Here is a 19,545-nt window from a genome sequence, read left to right as displayed (position 1 = left end):
GTCACATAATAGCCACTGAGTAAAGGCCTCCTACGATGCCAAGTCCATTGTTTGGGGGGAAAATGGGAGTACTGTATCGCAGGAACTACACCACCAACAGAGCTCAGATTTTGCACATGATTATTTCAGCCAAGTACCAACTTGTGTACCAATTTTCATCAAATTCTGAGATGGTGAGGTGGGGCAGATTTCTAACATTGGACCACTTGACATGGAATGACCCTATATTCAGAAATGGATTCACAGCGCACTCTTTCCTAACTGTTGGTACAGGAAGTGAAAAGAGGACTCCAGGTTACACATAGTTTTGTATGAGCGTGTTCATCGTTTCAGAGTGCAGAGGTCTGTCGTCAATTAGCTAAATGATTGTTCACTAACTTCTTATTCAAGAGTAATCTCACAGAAGCTCTTCTGCATTAAATACTTCACCTTTATTTGGCTGTGAGTGTCTCTATAAAGTTATTATTATTTTTTTCTGCTGATAAACTGAAGGTTCAGACTGAAAGAGTATCAAACAGGAAGTCTGAGAGGTTGAAATACGTCATGTTGGCTCCATGCTTCTCTTGTGTTCAGATGCGTCTCCATTCGTCTGCAGGGTTCAAGAATTAGAGAAAAAAAAAACAAGAACTGGATTCCTCAGTCACTTGGGCATAAAATACAGTGTTTATCCCACCAGATAACAACAGTGTTTGTTCAAATAACACCTCAAACTTCCTAACAAGAGTCTTCAGCACAGCTGCTGAGTAGTTTACTTGAGTTGTTGGCCTTTTGCTCCCTAATGACAGCAGCATAACTTTTCTGTAAATATGTGAATGTGACTTTAATGCTGACTGACAGCTGCTATTGGCTTGGGATGTATCAAATAGAATCGGATGGCTTGCATGACTGGAGTATGTGCTCCTTGATACTGCAAGTGGTAAGAAGCGACGTCTCAGGAGTTTATCTTATCTGGGTCTCAGGAGGTTAGTGAGTGACAGCTGTAAATATATCACAACACAACCTTAACCATCTCCCACATACCTCTGTGGTAGATAGCTCACTTTTAAATATAAATATATATGTGCATCAACAAACAAAGGAAGGATGTTTAGATTTCTCATTTTCAGCAAATCAATAGCAGATGACAGAAGATGATCCACCTTCACCTGATCGTAGCAGGTGATGATGTGGATATACAGATCGACTGCAACACCTACAATCTAAGCAAATTATTGATTTCTTTTGGATTGTAGCCAAATGAATTAACCCTGATGAAACGAGAACGAAGATTAAAAGGCTGTGAAAGGAGGAGGCAAGGTGTTTGACACAGTATTTATACAGAAGATTAAAGTGCTGAGCATTGGAGGAAAATATTTAAATCTGCCGAACCGAGACGGAGAAATACCACCCTTGAGTTTTCAAAGACGGTCCATAGAGTGTCGTTATGACAATGAGGTAGGAAGGTTATCTTTTTAGATGTATAAAAAATGCTGGATATCAAAACCTTAACAAAATCTCATAATAATTAGCAGCCTGTATTCGAGAATCTCCTCTTTTTTTTTAACTGGATTCTACAGAGGATGTTTTTTTGTTTTGATTTTTAGCAAACGTCTTATGCGTGAAACTTGTCGTTCTAACACTTCTCATCAGAGTAAATCGCATGTGTTACGCATGATTTAACATCCAAACTTCCTCTCTGAGCAGCTCGAGGGACAACATTGGTCCTTGCCTCCAAAGATGTCAAACAGCCGTGTTGTGATGGCTGAAAATCACATTTAATGTTAATCCAGAAACTAGAGCGGTGACAATGAAGGACCATTATCCAACGCTGGCCTTTAGCTACACATGTCACTCTCGGATAGGTAGCTAATAAGCGCCTTTGGCGTCAGAGCGGATCGGGGCAAAGTCAACAAAGTAAAGCTTATCTGGGAGGGGAACAACAATGAGCGAGAGGAGCTGCAGACTTGCCTTGAACCGATAAAACATCACATGGAGCCATCATTAATTGGCCTCATCTGACAGGCATTATCCCGGGGCCTCTTATCACAGCACGGTAAAGGCTTATCAAACTACTGAGAGACTTTCTGCTGTAGCTACCTGCAAAAAAGAATGAATGTGTGGTCTTCAACCTTGATGTGTTAATTGCAGCCTTTTATATCGAAATGAGCACTTGATGTTCAGAAAAAGAGAATCAGCGCAGTCTGCTGCTGGACGCACACTTAAGATTTGTTCTCGGTGCTGGAAGCAGTCGTTAAACAGATTTATAATGAAGTCAAACACGTCTGGATTGTTGCAAAGACACGCACAAGCTGGGCGTTTCATGGACAGTGTATGATGCACGTCTAGGTCATAATTAAGTCGACACAAAGACTCTCTAAAAACTTTCTGAAAAGTAATTTATGGAGACCCAGACAGACTGCAATCCTCCTCTCATGAGAAAAGGGTGAACTTGCAGAGTTCACATTTTAGCCTTGGACAGAGTTAATTACGATCCTGAACTCACAAACAAGTGCAGCGACTGGCTGTACGACAGGAACCGCCTGTGCTTGAGGACTCTGAGGAGATGAAATATGACAAAAAAGAGCCACGTGTGTAATTTGGAGGCTCAAACTGTCAGCTGTGTGTGTCTTTATAATGTTATGTGTGTGGTGCAGGAGTTGTAAATCTCTTTTGAATACACGTTGTTTTAAAACCAATGGTGACTGGGATGGATATGAAATCTGACTGCAGTTTTAATCTGGTTTAAATCGAGCCTCTGAAATGAAATTAAGGATGATATTAGAGGCTGGCAGCTCTCTGGGTCACAGGAGTGCAGTGGGAATCCTGCAGGATGACTTGTTTTAGATATGTAGTTATGATCATTATTAGCTGCTAATCATGTTATTGATAACGTTAAAAAAAACACATCCTTTCCCTCTGGTGTCAGTTCTTCCAAAAGGGGCAGTTTAAAGCCAGCCGGGTCAAAATATAGTGTTCAGACATTGAGGACCTTTTTTTATTTGTCAAAATGTGCAGCCGGTAAAAAGGGAACAAGGACTTTACTTTAAGGTTTATATATATATATATATATATATATATATATATATATATATATATATATAATTATTATTAATATCTCATATCTGTCCAATAACGCATATCAGATTTTATCAGACTGCATCTAAAACCTCTGGTATCAGCGCTCCGATAAGCAGCGACCATTTAATTGTGTTTAAAAGTATAATTTATTTTTATTGGATTTATTTAGGTAATTGTTCAGGGTCTTCTAATTCATTTTTTATTTATTGTATTCAGTTGTAGAATACTGTAGATATTATGTTGAAGGTTAACATGTATGTAACCAACAGGTTAATAATAAATGGGTCAGTTTTTCTCGTACCTACTGTTGCTGACTATTATTCTCTGAGTAACATCACTTTCTAATATTCCACACTACAAAATAAATAAAAGTATGCATGATTCGTGCTGATATCGGATCGATATCGGTACTGTATTGGAGGTGAAAAAGTTATATTGGGACGTCCCTAGATCAGTTCAATCCACCTCCTGATGTTTATGCACAGGTGAATAAATAAAACTCACAGGATCGATAAAACCAAAGAGAAGATAAATATCATCAGTGGAGAAATCCCGTCTCTGTAACACAATAAAGCCTTGAAGTCTTAACTTTGATGTCGAAGTGTAATCTCTCCAACATCCCCAACACTGTGAGACCTTTAGAAGTCAAAGTGAATTAACACAAAGCTCAAAGGGAACGTGTGTGGGAGAAGGCTCTGAAATTGGGAGAGAAATGCTTTTTTAATAAATTTTTACTTCGAGTGTTGACTTGAAGTCTTTTGGGTTAGGCTAGAGTGTGTGCTCGGCTTTTGTTGTATTTCTATGAGGTGACAGAGATGTGTCAGCTCTCATTTATGTTCATATATTTATAGAGATAACTGTGCATGGTGGAACAAAAGAAGCCTCTCTGAATTATGAATGTTTATTACCTTTAAGAAGGTGTTCACCAGGAACTGTATTCATGAAGACGACACGTTCTCAGAAAGAGTCACCTTCGACCGACTCAAAACAAAAAACATCATTTAGCAGTTTTTGAGCTAAAATCTGAACGTGATGGCCAGAGCCACACGGTAGTAACATCAGTCACCCACACTCTCACCTCATTAGCAGTTCACCAGATCCTCCTCACAAACAGCTTACACACTTATAGTTTCATTTGTTATTGCATTGAGTCGAGCTTTTTTCGGATGTTGAGGGAGGGAAGTTCCTGATCTGGGCAAAAGGTGCAGCCAAGGGCAGACCAAGCACTTAAAAAGGAGCCAGGCCTGGGCGAAAAAAACAATAATGATATTGATAGCAATAATCATTTTTCTGGTAGTAAGAGGTTACTGTGGCTGGAATACGAAGAACACATTTTATGGTTTTAATAGACATGAAAAACTCAAATTTTGTGAGCAGAAATCCCTTTGTTAGATCATTTCTTAATTCTATTAAATCCCAGGAGAAAGTTTTTTTTTGTATTTTTTCCCCAGATTTGGGGACACTAAAATGATACAGACACACTCTTTCTAACCTTAGAGAAGTTAGGGGGAATATGTAATATATGATGTAATTTTTATTATCATCTCGCATCTAAAAGCACTCACTTTGGTTTCACTTTTGAAATATTCCTTTTCTTCCTCCCCTTTTCGACACTTTATAACATCTGAGCTGAGAGCTTCGAGTGCTTATTTGTGAATAATTAAAGCTAATGTTATAATGGAAAGAGACAGGCTGTAAAAATCTCATCCAATGTGCTGCAATTTTTATGTTGTATTTTACAAGAGTGCAATTGTCACGTGAAACGGGCACTATATTACATATCGATATAAAATGCATGATTTTCCTAAAAAAAATAAATAATAATATTTAATCTTTTAAACAATATTTAAGATTTCACATTGACAATGAGGGTCGAGTTCATGCACCTGCTCTTCATCTGTGTGTGTCTCTACGTGGCCCTCACTCAGACCTTTTCTAAAAGAAATATTTCATTCAACCATTTGAACTCCGTAACCGTACAGCTCCTCTGGTACCGACGACGGATAGCATCTCAGCGCTTTCTATTCATTTTCTATGGAGAGCCGGAGACGCAGTCCCTGAGTCCATATTGGGATCGTTGAGCTTTGAGAGGAGCTCCGGTACACTCATCAGACAGGAGTAGACCACAGCTCTATTAACGAGCTCCGGCTTGGTCACCCTGCAGCTGGCCACCTTTGATGAGGGTGTCTATTGTTAAAAGGCCGAAACACCCTGTGACTCAAAGGCACACTACTGATGATGTGTCCAGTGGTTCTTGATTCTTAGGACTCCCTGACTCTTTTCTATGGGTCAGGGAGTCCTAAGAATTTTTTTAGATCTTATGACCATTTCAGCGTTTATTGGATAGAACAGCTGAGGAGAGACAGGAAATGTTAGGAGGAGAGAGTTAGTGAAAACAACCAGCAAAGGGTCGAGGTCAGATTCAAACCTGAAGCCGCTGCGACAAGGACTAGAGCCTCTGTCCATGGGGGGGGGCAGAATCAGAATAAGTATCATATTGTAAATACATGCATCATGATACGTAACAAAAAGCTCGAGTTCATACAACAGTGAGACTGAAATAGTGACGTTATCCACACTCCATGCAGGTTATTTAAGGAGAGATTTAATGTTTAGGTTCTGAAAAAATCCAAAGCTTGGTGGAAAGAGTTTTCTACAGCGGTTATAAATGAGACGTTTCTCACTCGGCGTCCAGACGAAACAACAAGTAGAAAGCCACTCATCGCTGCCTGACTGAAACTGAACTGAGCACAGACGAATTGAAAGCAACATTTAAAAACAGGGAGGGAGGGGAAAAGAGTCACTGAATTATAATCCCTATACTGTATCGTGGATTAGCAGATTTCTGCGTTCCTCACATCCAAATGCTGCTGCAGCGACACCTTTACAGTCTCACTCAGTGGCTTCAATCTTTTAGCACATTGAAGATCTGCAAAAACGCTCCTTCCCTTACTGACCCTCTCTAAACTGTTATCAACACAAACATCAAGTGAAACTCGGCTGCAGTCTGAACCCTCTTAAAAAAACTTGTCAGTGTGTGACTGAAATGTTTCCCCTCCCCACCTTTAAGAGTCTGAGATTTCCAAACCTTTTCATTTTGCAGGTATTGAGCTGTTATTTAATGTTGAACACAGCTTATCCTCTCTGCTTCATTGAGCACGCCACATCTATCCCCTTATTCAAACTTGTATCGGGTTTTGGCTTGGGGACATAATCCCTTCCCCGGCCCGCTCACTGGCAAAGCCACATAGAATCAACTCATCAATACCACTTTGTTTACTGCATACAGATGACTTTGCTCAGGAATCCCCTTAGCTCAGCACGGCATATAAAGACATGAAAGAGAGTAAGCTCATCACTATTTCATCTCTGCTTTTTTAAACACTTGAGCTGCCGTTTAAGCAATTGCAGCAGACACAGATTTCACATCACAATTGTACACGAATCATTTGGTTTGGCCCCGATGAAAGAGGCCGACAAAGAGCCAGGGTGCTTTAGCCCTTTTTCTTGACTTGCAGGTATTGCTTGAATTGTACTCTCTTTTCTTGGGATCAAAGAAAGGGCCGCTTGGGTTGGCAGCCGCAGAGAGGTTTCCTGCATGTATTCTGAAGAGCCGGGCTTCAGGACCACAGATACACAACAAAGAGGAGCTTTAAGGTCCACAGCTTCATCACGTCACACTGAGCCGGGGTTTCCTCATGCTCTCTTTGACTCTCACAATACTGCTGGTTAAGCTCCCTACCAGGCTCTCAGACACTGTTACTCCAAAGACGAGGGACAGATGATGATTAAAAGTTGATATTTTAAAGCTGCATAAAACGAGTTCTTCTCGAATAAGGTCAACACTTTCTTTACTCTGATACTGTTTGATATCCACGAGATTTAAAACGATACACTCACCATATTAAGTGATTAACATTACCAGAGAGAGAGAGAGAGAGAGAGAGAGAGAGAGAGAGAGAGGAGAGAGAGAGAGAGAGAGAGAGAGAGAGAGAGAGAGAGAGAGAGAGAGAGAGAGAGAGAGAGAGAGAGAGAGAGAGAGAGAGAGAGAGAGAGAGAGAGAGAGAAGAGAGAGAGAGAGAGAGAGAGAGAGAGAGAGAGAATGCTTCAGTTATCAGGTAGGAACAAATACATTGGCAACATTTCCCATTGCTGAAAAGTTGCTGATGTATTTGTGGAATTCATAAACAGTTTTATTGTCATTAAAAGAAACAGTAAAAGAAATAACTACTTATACTACTACTACTAGAACTTCAATTTCTGTTGTCGTGGTATTGAAACATGTACCTGTATATTACTAGTTTCACATCATGACACACCCGTTGGTTTGTAAGCTTTGGTTTCACAGCACAGACGCAACAGACGGATTGAAAACAGACAGAACCAGAAGCATGCAGAGAGTGGACTGTGCATTGAAACACACACCAGCCTTCTGTTATACTCTATTATTACAATAAACAATGGAAAAACAAGTTAGCTAGTTTTAGAGAAATTCAGGAAAACTGATGGAAATACTTCAAGTTAGTTTGTCAGTAGGCTTCACGCTTTTGTGGTATATTATGAATATTTTCCAGCTTTGCCATCCTTAAAGTGGACTTCCTGTTATATTAAATGTGGGTCCCATTTTTCAGGAGTTGGGGTTTAATGCTGGGCAGAAAAAGTCCTCCAGTATTTTCCTTTATTAAGAAGATGGGTTGAGTCCACATACAGTACTCCCTGCAGGACAACGGAGCTCATCGAAGGAGTCCATTAAATGGTTTTGTTTTTTAGCCACTAACAGGCTCAGACTGTCACTGAAAGTGTCTGACAATGTTACAGAGAGGATCCCAACAGAGATGGAGCTTTTTGTTCAGGATGAAGATTGCTTCGTCTTCCTACCCGATTCAGCTGTTAGCATTAATTACTCCACTGAGACAAACACCATGTTTAGCTTGATCACAGGACATGGGTATCGCTGGTTTTAAAGCTGCCTCACAACATTTGTTTGTTCGCTTGTTTGCTTTTTGTGTTTTGAGGGGTAAGCTCTGATTTAAAAAAAAAAACAGAGTAAGAGAATGAAAATAAGAAATGGAGGCAGGGGTAGACCAACACCTCCTGTGTTCTGTGGGATAAACATGACTGTTTTGTCAAAGGGATCTGGTGGCTTTGAGAGAAGTGACAGCTGTTCCTATCTTTTCCTGTAATGTTGTCAAAGAGTTAGAATAACAATCTGAGCTTGACAGTACTTTTGGTTGACTGATTTTATTTGGTTAGGATTTTCCCTGAAACATTTTGTTGCATCCTCGTTGATGATGATGTGGCCACTGGCTCTACTAAAAGGTGTTTGTGTAATTGGAAAACATTTCTACCCAACAGTCCCTTTGACTTCTAAATAGGTCAAAATTAGGGAGTCCAATTAAATGAGCCATGTTCTCTTTTTATTCTGTAGGTCATATTCCAAAGCTGTTCTGCAGGTGCATGGGGACAGAAAGCCTAACCACCCACACACTAAAAAACATCCACACAGTGTAGTTAAGATGACAAACACCTCCTCCTTGTTACTTCAATTCTAAAAAGGTCAACAAGATTTGTCACATTCGTTCAGTAAACAAAGTGATTTGATTATTTAGATCCTCAGCAAAGTCCTTCACAGAGCAGAGGAGGACTTTAGCTTCTTGAAGATCCCCTTGACAAACACACAACACACACAGATGTGTGTGTTTTTAACTTTTTGTTTTGCAAGTCCTTAAACACAACAGGAGAGTGTAGGCGATTTGGTAAATCTGTAAAATAGACACACTTGGTTTCTCATGATTTATCCATGGATCACTTGTTCAAAAAACTAAATCTGATCTTTGTGGAGCTCCAGAAGGAAAACAAAGCGCTGAAATCCTGCCTGTCCAGAAGCATCTGTGCAGCATCAGCGGGCCGGGTTAAACGCTTTGACCCTCAGTCCTCTGTGCCCGGTTGTTTGGACTCTTTATTTAATCTGTTTCTTCACTGCTCACTCTGCAGCGCTCCGACCCTCGCTGACACCCACTGAGGATTAATTGAAAAGCAAAGTTAAACTAGTTGTTTTTGGAGGGCTTTAAACTTAATTGACTGATAGCTGTTGCTGTTTATCTGTCCCTGCTGCTTAAATCCAAACCCCTGCTCACTGCTCACAGCTATAGAAATCCAGCCGAGGTATCTATGTCAGCTCTCTTAATCACTCGGAGGAAGTCTTAATCTTGCCATCGTAAGCACGTCTTATTTACTTGTTTTCTGCTCTTCACTTTCCGTGCAGAAAGTGATCGCGGCTCAGCTGAATGTCATCCTGTGGAGGGCTGCGGCTATTGTTGAAGAGCAGGCATTCATCCTCAGTGTATCAACATGCAGCTTGATAGCCAGAATCAAACACATCTGCAGAGCTGAGAACAAAGGGAACAATTGCTCCATCATATGCCGGTTCAATACACCATTATTTTCCATGGCATTGTTAAGGCGTGTGGCCCCTCCCACAACAGAGCCGCAGCATCGATTCAGTTCAATGCATTCATGCTCAGTGTTTGCATTTTAAATATTCCCTCTGCTAGTATAGTGTGCCTGCACAAGACACTGAATTAATTTCATGGGAAAAAATGACAACTGCAACATAACTGAGGTACAAAATGAGGTCTCAATTTCAGGCTGAACAGGCAAACACTATTTCACAGCATCAGTTTAAATAAACATGTTTATGTTGACAAGTCTGTGTAAAGCCTAAATCTTGTTGGCATTTGTTCAAAAGCACACAAAGAGCCTCAAAAAACATAGAAATGTAGTGCTATCGAACAAAGTGTCGGACAAAAGAGAAATAATACACGACCAGCTTTTTTAGAATAGAAACAACAACGAGCCGAATTTACTAATACAGACGGTGAAGTGGTTTTTAATGATACATCATTTGAGATGTTTCTGTTTAAAGTTTTGGATCAAATGGAAAAACTGTCAAGAATATTGAATGAGAATGCAGATGAACCTGAGCCAGGCGCAGGCGAGTGGGCAGCAGGGGAATGTGTCTGGGAGGTCATTCTGCTTATTGTGGCCTTTTATAAAGTAAACAAAAACACATTGGAACCAACAACTTCCTAACTTACATTGAGAAGTAATTAGGATGGTGCTGGGGCCAATGTCTTCGTTAAAGGCCTTTTTAGGTATAGACTTTGGTCGAGGTCAGAAAATATTACTGTATTTTATTATATTTTATATTACTGTAATATTACTGTATATACTGTATTATTGTTTTTTTTAAATCAAACACTGCTTGATTTAAAAAAAAAAACATCACACGTACTGTTAAAGGAGTTTCATGTTGAAGAACTTCAGGTTCTTCGATGGTGCCATTGTCCTTTTCCTGCATTAAACCAATATCATAGCTCAAGCAGCCTCATTTCAGGCCTCCACGAAGACAGCCTACTTTTGGGTCGAGTTCAACTTTGAGTTATAAATCTGTAAGGCTGTAACATTCAGGAACAAAGAAGTTGATTTTTAAATTTTCATAAAAAAAAAAAAAAAAGAAATCCTTACACTGCGTCACATTAGGCTGAGTGTGGCACATACAGCAGAGAACTTCCTCTTTGTGATAGCATCTTTAGAATAGCAATCGAGAGGCGATTATTTATTTCAGGAGCTTTGTAATAAAGCCGGGACTGTTCGGCCATGTGCACCGAAACCATCATAACTCACTGATCCTTATCCAGGGAAGCCAGACTGAACACAAACTCTTACCCTGTGTATGTTTGGGGCTGAAAAAGGAAAAAGGAAAACATTTGAAGAAGTCGAGCAGACAGGGAGAAAAGATGGAAATGATAGTGATATTACTGCATGCCTGTACTGTCAGCGTCATATATGCAGATCTGTTATATTTACTGTGAATGAGGCGCACAAAACGACAGAACTAATAGAAGTACTCACAAAAAAAAAGGTGTACTTTGTTTTATAAAGTGGTAGGTTGAATATTTACCTCAGTGTGTCCTGACAATATTGTGTCATGTAAAGTGAGGCCCGGTGAAAATAGGGAGAGATGAAAAAGACAGGCTAGTATTAACGATGACTAGGCAATTTTTTGGACCAACTTTAGTGAGCAAAAGAGTGCCTTTATACATCTGTCTCATCCACGATAAGAGCTACCAATGAATGTAAACTTCACCTCATCAAGCACTATTTGTATGATGATGGGTTGGAAAGGAGCCGGCCATATGCTAATATGCTGCTCTTGCCTGTGCAGAAAATGAAGAGCTCCACATTTTCTTTTCATGTTACATCACATGGTAAGATTTTGCTTTGCCAGCGATGCTGTAGTTTCAGAGTCAGGGCAGAATGAAGCACACCGAGAGAAACAGTGACCGCAAAACAACCGTCACAGAAAAAAGTTGTGAAGAGGCAGAGAAGAAGGCATCTTCAAATTTTAAATACTTAACATACTTTTTGATACCATGTGTGATTAAAATGATTACATTTGTATTATTTGAGGGCACAGGAGCTGTAAGCTGTAGTCCTGCAGTGGGTTCGAATCTGACCTCGACCCTTTGTTGTCATCCCCAGCTCTCTCCTCCATGCAACTGTCCATACCTAAAAAAACGGTCAAGATTCCTGTAACTGTGATAATTTGACACAAAAAAAGCTGCTGCAGGCAAAAAGAGAGAGAACTGTCTAAATTTCTGAATTTTGTTATCTACGATTCTAAATTGTTGCCTGATGTATTTGTTGTGAAATGAGAGCAGTATGGTCAATGGGTGCCTAAGACTTGTTTATTTTTATTGGTACAAAAAAGAGCTGATCAAAGTTTAAAAATCCAATTGTGACAACCCAGTTTCAGATTTGAACACATCTGAAAGGAATCTTGGAGACACTGTAGATACTCTGACAGGTTTAACTCAGGTAAATGAAATGAGAAGAGTCAACTAGAGGATTTTTCAGGTGGTATTTTGGATTACAAGCAAAAACGAAAGAAAAAAGATTAAATAAGACTCTACAAGGATTTTACTTTGAGTGTTGTAAGCGGTTAAAATAAAATCCTCACAAACTGTTCAGATAATCTGTTTGGAAAAGCTTGGAATAAAATGTGAGAGAAACTATGAATCCGAGAAACATGTCTTTACATTACATGCACTATTCAGGTATGAGGTAGGGATGAAATGTTGAGTTTTAAATTGAGAGAGACGAAGAAAAGGGCTTTATATCACTCCCCTGAGAGTACAGCCATCAATGATGGATTTTTTATCTTATCCAGCCTTTAGAACAAAATATGTCAAGGAAAACCGATCGAACATCTTAACTCTTCCAACAAAGAGTTAAGCATTTTCAATTCTACAGTGAAGCTAAACTGTTCTTGAAATTCAGCTGGCAGACACCCCTCACTACTCATCCGTCGATTTGATGTGTGCTTCAAGAACCTGGCCCGAACAGACCAACCAGGAGCCAGGAATCCAAACAAACCAAGATCATCCTTGGCAGGTCTGTGTTTAGCATCACTGTGGCCCGAGTATGTGAGGTGGTCTCCATCAATCCACTTCTGTTCTACAGTGTAACGCCGACTTCAACTCCACTGTTGGACCTAGAAATGTGTTGGATTCACAGAGTGTCATTACCGTCTGGATGGATGAATGCATTTAAACCAGGACTTAAATATGAAGGCTTTTCAATGGATTCACCACAAAATAAGTGCCTGCATGCTTGAGTCATCTATTTTGCTCACAAATTAGAGGTTGCATACTGTATGTGTTTCAGCACATACGTTTCAATGAATGTGTGGAAAAATAGGTCAGTGAGACTGAAGGAAAATAAATGTCTATTGTGGCTGAGCTATTATCTGTGTCTCAAATTTGTAGATGTTTTCCAAGAATGTATTCAACAATGACACTCAATATCTGAAGAGCACTTACTTTCTCTTTCTGTTTCTTGTCAATTCTCTAAAAGGTGAGCTATTACACTGAAGCCCATTTTAAAACCCACATATAACGTCTCAATGCTGGATGCCCAAACTAAACGTAAGCAAAATTTCATATCATGAGGTGAATGTATGCTGGAGTAATCCAAGGATAAGTCTGCAGTGCGCCTCTAAAAAAAAAAAAAATAGCCAATCACAGTTTAGGAGTTTGGGGTGGCACCTGGGAGGGCCTATAGCCTGTTAAAGGTCCTATAGTCTTCATGTTCTGGTTTTATATGCTCTTTAGTGTGTTTTTCAAAGTGTGTTGTGCATGATTAGGCACATCGTGTGCACTCATTTAAAGTCCGCAGAAACGCGTCTTCTCCTGCGTCCTCATGTTAGCTGCATGTAAAAGTCCAGTTTTGCTCGGTCCCCCCAATAATCATACAGACACCCATCATATCCTAAAACACACTTCCACGATGCAAATAGTGTGTGTGTGCTAATTGTTTGTTTTTTTGTTTGTTTGGAGGGGGGAGGTTGTTTTGGTGTAATAATACAAAACACGTCCTTGGTTTTTCCATGTATTACCATATACAAAATGAAACATCTCTTTTGTCTGCTCCATATCTCAAAGGACACATAACTTTTTATTATCACTGGAAAAATAAAAGTGTTACTGAAAGCCGTCACAGGAAGGAAGCTTCTCCGACCACCTGTTCAACATTTTCATATTCAGTGAATAAGAGCTCAGGTTCCCATATGAGCACCTTCCCATCTGTTTCAAAAAATATATCAGTTTGGTATTCAACCACGGTGCATGCTTTGCTAAACACAGGCACCTCAGAGCCCCCAAAATTCAATGTGTGTGTATATCACAGTTTATATCATGTACTGTCTTTGCCAGTCTGCCGTTTGTTATTTGGTTCAATACGAGTAAAGTTACTGTATCCTGATGTAAGCGAGAGATGGGTGAGTGAAGTGAGACTCGAGTGAAAAAACTATGTAATTACATCTCTATTCTTTTCCTTTAGGATTGAAAACACAGGCATTATTACAACACTGATGGACTTTTATCTGAAATCAATTAAAGCAAGGACCATTAGTTTTATCAGGACATGCAACCATTATTTGGATGTGGCTGTTAAGGCACTTTTCAGCAGCTTATCAGAAATAATGCCGACAGAGTCCGCTAATCTGCAGATAAAAAACAAAGACTCGCTGAAGGCTGAACTAATGTAGAAAATGCTTCATTAACATGCAGCAAGGTCTACAAGCACTGTTTGCATTATCAAATTACAAGGTTTTATGATGAGGCCTTCCTTTGGATTTTCTCCCATATATCAGAAGCAGCTGATGTAACATCCAAACAAAGACACTAAATGATCACAGTTACTGTCGTGAGGAGTCATTTGGCAAACAGAAGCGTTACAGCAAAGGCGTTCACTGTGAGTATTATTATATCTTAAATCAATCAATTAATTAATTAATAATAATTAACTAAAGATGTAAGTATTCGTGTTCAAAACTATATTGGTCCTGCAAAAGCTTCATTTGTATTTGATCATATTTCCACATACTTTCACGGATTCACCATTTTTGATGACAAGTCATCTTCTGACTTCATCAAATATGACTGCCAAGCCATCTTTCATTCTGGCAATCATCCATCCATCATCCATCATCCACAATCATCCATCCATCCATCCACCACAATCATCCATCCTCCATCCATCCACAATCATCCATCCATCCACAATCATCCATCCTCCATCCATCCACAATCATCCATCCATCCACAAACATCCATCCACAAACATCCATCCTCCATCCATCCACAATCATCCATCCTCCATCCATCCACAATCATCCATCCATCCACAATCATCCATCCTCCATCCATCCACAATCATCCATCCATCATCCACAATCATCTATCCATCATCCATCATCCACAATCATCCATCCATCCACAAACATCCACAAACATCCATCCTCCATCCATCCACAATCATTCATCCTCCACAAACATCCATCCATCCATCATCCATCCTCCACAATCATCCATCCATCCATCTTCGACAATCATCCATCCATCCATCCATCATCCATCCTCCACAATCATCCATCCCTCCATCCATCATCCACAATCATCCATCCATCCATCATCCATCCTCGACAATCATCCATCCATCCATCCATCCTCGACAATCATCCATCCATCCATCATCCATCCTCCACAATCATCCATCCCTCCATCCATCATCCATGCATCCTCCACAATCATCCATCCATCCATCCATCATCCATCCTCCACAATCATCCATCCATCCATCATCCATCCTCCACAATCATCCATCCATCCATCATCCAACCCTCCATCCATCATCCAACCCTCCATCCATCCATTCTCCACAATCATCCATCCATCCATCATCCATCCTCCACAATCATCCATCCATCCATCATCCAACCCTCCATCCATCCATCCATCATCCATAATCCACAATCATCCATCCATCATCCATAATCCACAATCATCCATCCATCCATCCATCCATCCATCCATCATCCATAATCCACAATCATCCATCCATCCATCCATCCATCCATCCATCCATCATCCATAATCCACAATCATCCATCCATCATCCATAATCCACAATCATCCATCCATCCATCCATCCATCCATCATCCATAATCCACAATCATCCATCCATCATCCATAATCCATCCATAATCCACTATCATCCATCCATCCTCACTGACTCTTGGTTTTATCGAAGTCAGAGTATAAATTAGGTTTATTGGCCATTAGGCTATAAAGGAATTTGTCTTGTTTTTAGTGCATTACACTTCGTAACAAAATAAAATTAAATAAAAATAGGAACCAATGTGATACTCCTACTGCAAAGACTAAAATAAAAAGATATCATACAGAATGTTTTTTTATTTATTACATTTTTCAGTGCTTTGTCTGAATAAAGAGCTGTTAGGTTTATGAGCCTAATATAAAGAAGGTTTAGATAGTTATCTGGATTCTTTGACTTTATTCAATTGATCTATGAAGCTTAAAAGAACGCAGGGGTAGGACTGGATGAGATTTTTTTAAATCATCTTACACACTTTTCAGACATGAATGAGTTCCCAAAAAGAAATTGAAGACGTCCCAGAAATGATTCCCTCATTTTTGTTTGGGTGGTTAATGTATGAAAAATGTTTAAAACACAGTAAAATGACATGTTAGAGGACAAAGTGCAAAACTTGAAACACAGAAACGTGCAATGTGCAGAGATGATATTACACATATGTAAGGTGTATTCATGTATCACATAGACTGAGGTGATGTAAACATGTATAATATGTAAAGTACAACACAATGAAAGTTCACCAACCCAGCTGACTCTTAACACGACCTCATGTGACCACGCAGTCACATCTGATAGCAAAAAAAAAAAGTTCCTCTGGTGGAGGCAGCTTCAGCTGGGAACTAAGAAACTTCTTCTCGAGCTTCAGAAATCTGAATAGAGCACATCTTGTTTTTCTTCCCACTCATTTAACTTTGTTTTTAACTTCAACAGGTCTAATAGTATAATTCAATCATGTATCATGAGGAAACAGACTGTACGTCAGTAGTGCAGCTTCCTGCACTTCGTAAATTGTCTTTGACGCATATTCATCTCCTAAGCAGAGGAAGTTTCACTCAAATGGATGCCAAAACAGAATCAATGATTTACTAAAGAATTCATGAAGCAAGGAGCAAAATATCAAAATATTCAAATACTACAATGTCACATTTGCACATTTATATTATATATATTTTTTAAATATTATATTCTTCTTTGTAAAACCTTTGCTGCCCAATTGCAGCTGTGTTTAAAACATTGCTTTCCAAAAAAAAGTGGACATGCTTCACACTTCTTATTCCTCAGAATCGTGTAACGCCTGATTGTCCCGTTTCAAAAGTGTGCGGTCATTCTGACTGTGAGAGTTTTATCCATGAGCTGCAGCTTTTTTTTTTCTTTTTTTTTTATAAATGTTAGTGAGGTTGAATGGGGAAAATGAAATGCTATGAAAACGGTGACATATTTAACAATATGTCAGAAAGGTTAATATTAATATGTCTGCACATCACTTATCAGTGTAAAGTAAATACAGACTGTAAAGCTAAATGAGGTGTATGATGTCATTTTGTGGTGTAAAACAAATTTGTGTAAGTTGAACAAATAAAATGAAAATGTGAAGCCAAACAGGCGGGGAGTAAGTTTTAGTGCATGGGGGGGGGGGGGGGGGTCGCTCTGCTGTGAATATTCAGGGGGTTTTTTTACAGTAAAGAAAAGAGGGAAATGAGGCCGAGTACTTACTAATATGAACTCGATGTGATGGCGGGGACTTCAGGATCTGACACCTGAAAAGAGACGCAACATTATCAGCACAACAGTGCAACATTAAAGCAGCAGTGCTTTTTAGTTTCAAACGGGTTTTTTTTTAAGTAATAGTGTTATGTCATCCATGCAGGACGGGCATATAAATGTTTGACACTATAAAAAAATAAAAACATTAAACTTCAACTGTTCAATGTTAAACAAAGAAATAAAAGGGAACACTTGTTCAGGGCAGAAAGGATCGGTGGGTCTAAACTGTCCCATCCTGGGCTGCAGCAGCAGTTTAATTCATCGGCGTCGTGCTTTTTCTCTTCGATTGTTTACTTTCAGAAAGTTGGCATTAAAAGTGCAGCTCTAACTCCTAAAGTGAAATCCTAACTTTTGACTGCAGGGGATACATTCAAAAATGATAATTGTGAGTGAGTTTTCTATTTCGGGTGTTGTGAATGTCCTACATTCTGTTTAGATACAGGTAAGGGTGGGGGTGGAATGATTTTTCGTCTCCAGGGCCCAAAGATGTGTATTCCTCTTGCTGAGGAATTCTTTTGTTCTGATAAATTGACATTGTCAGTTTCCCACATTGGCTGTGTGTGGCTTATACTATGGGGAACAGAGGTGGGAACACAGATGCTACATATGATCGGCGTCAGTCAATGTGACAGTTGTTTTTTTTCTTTTCTTTTGAGGGGTGGGGGGGTGGGGGGGGGTCTATTTTTCTAAATCTGAACTTCCAAGTCGAGGAAGCAGGAAGGAATAGGAATTAATACACCTACACTCCCCTTCTCCCTTTAGAATGGCAAAAATCTCTTTGTACCCACATCATAATTACTGGTGGGCGCCAGTTCGGGATTGTTATCCAGGCCGCATGCATATGTTGGTTTTTTTTTTTTTTTCAAATAGAAAACAATGTTTTGGGAACATGCAACCGACAACTAAGTCTTTTCTAAAGTTCACTCCAGTTTCTTTACGCTGTGCTAATGTTCAGGACCAAGTACTGCTTGAAGCTGAAGCGCTGTTCTCCACACACAGCGAGCAGCCGTGACGCTGAGCGCAGAGGAGAAGGGACGCTGTGGACATGTGACTGTAGAGAGATCATGATGATGAACGCGCTCTATTGTGGTGTCTTCACTTACAGTCTGACACACTGAGACGGCCTCATCCACCCTGATTATTTGAACGCGTTCACTGTAGGATGATTCTCTGCTGCAGACTTCACGCCTCTGCACAAACAAAAAGCTTCTCTTGAATTCTGTCAGTTAAATGTGGAAATATACACAGCAAGTTTTGTTTTTTTAATATGGGAAGTAAAACACCTTATAGAGGGTGAATGCACTATACAAAAGGGATGGAGGATGTTTGAACATTAGTTAAAGTGCATGGCTGTATTGAGTCAGTGTAAGAAATGAGAGTTTTTAAATCATCATTACAGACCAGACATTGTATAATGTTATTATAACACCAATGTGGAGTGTGAGTAGTTTATTCATGGTGCATTCATAACTGCACTGTTTTTTATAACTTCTCCTCTTTGTCTTCATTTCTATTGGTGTTTTTCTAAAAGCCTCGTCTGGGACTTGTGCAGGATTAAATCTTACTGTATTGTCAGAGAAACAAATGAAATGAAATAAATGGTGTGAACATGTGGACAAACATGTTTTAATATAAAGCTGAAAAAGACAATCATTTGGGCCGTCAAAATATCACTTTTTTTTTTTTTAATCTGGTTTACCTACATTTCAACAGTAAATCTCACTTTCCCATTTAAAATAGTTGATCTTTTATTTCTATTTTTTGTCTGTCTTAAGATGAGGGTACTTTACTTGCCGTTTGAATTCAACCCTGCTTTTATTTTGAAATAAAGTAGATTGAAGGTTACGATGTAAACTTGTTACAGATAAACTGAATAAAACATTCACAGTAACAAAGAGGACTGTTGGATGTCGTGAGGAGGATATTACTTTGGACTCATCAGCTGAGCTGTCTGGGGTTTTTTTGGCACCTTTACATGATCTCGTTTAAAGACAGGCCTGATAGCTCCTCTGTGTCTGCTGCAGAGCGGAACATCTTTCCTCCTAAAATACACAACTACCTGAGTGAGGCTTCAGCCTTCGACCCAACACAAAGGAAGGAAATGTTGGTGTGTCTCTATTATTAAAAAGGCTTTTATAAAAGTCTGATAAATAAACTCTAAAGCAGCGTGTTTATTCAGAACTCAACGCTTCTTTCACCAAGCA

The 19,545-nt window shown here is 39.5% G+C and overlaps 2 protein-coding genes across 7 annotated transcripts in view; one reads left to right on the top strand and one right to left on the bottom strand.

The window, feature by feature from the left end:
- The window catches only part of lpp (LIM domain containing preferred translocation partner in lipoma), a 157,901-nt gene that overhangs the window by 116,545 nt on the left and 21,811 nt on the right, over positions 1-19,545 (bottom strand). For 4 of the 5 annotated variants that reach the window (XM_079350537.1, XM_079350541.1, XM_079350540.1 and 1 more), the window contains one exon: positions 17,291-17,334. The exons of the other annotated variant lie outside the window; for it this stretch is intronic. The gene's annotated coding sequence lies outside the window, so the exon portion shown is untranslated. The remainder of the gene's footprint in view (positions 1-17,290; positions 17,335-19,545) is intronic. 5 annotated transcript variants of the gene reach the window in all.
- LOC306828231 (basic immunoglobulin-like variable motif-containing protein) overlaps positions 1-19,545 on the top strand; it is a 367,160-nt gene that overhangs the window by 332,374 nt on the left and 15,241 nt on the right. The window lies entirely within an intron of this gene.

The sequence above is a fragment of the Symphodus melops genome, assembly GCF_947650265.1.
Source record: "Symphodus melops genome assembly, chromosome: 8".
In the NCBI taxonomy this organism is placed as follows: Eukaryota; Metazoa; Chordata; class Actinopteri; order Labriformes; family Labridae; genus Symphodus; species Symphodus melops.
The sequence above is the reverse complement of the archived record's forward strand: the minus strand, read 5'-3'. Positions and strand labels throughout refer to the sequence as shown.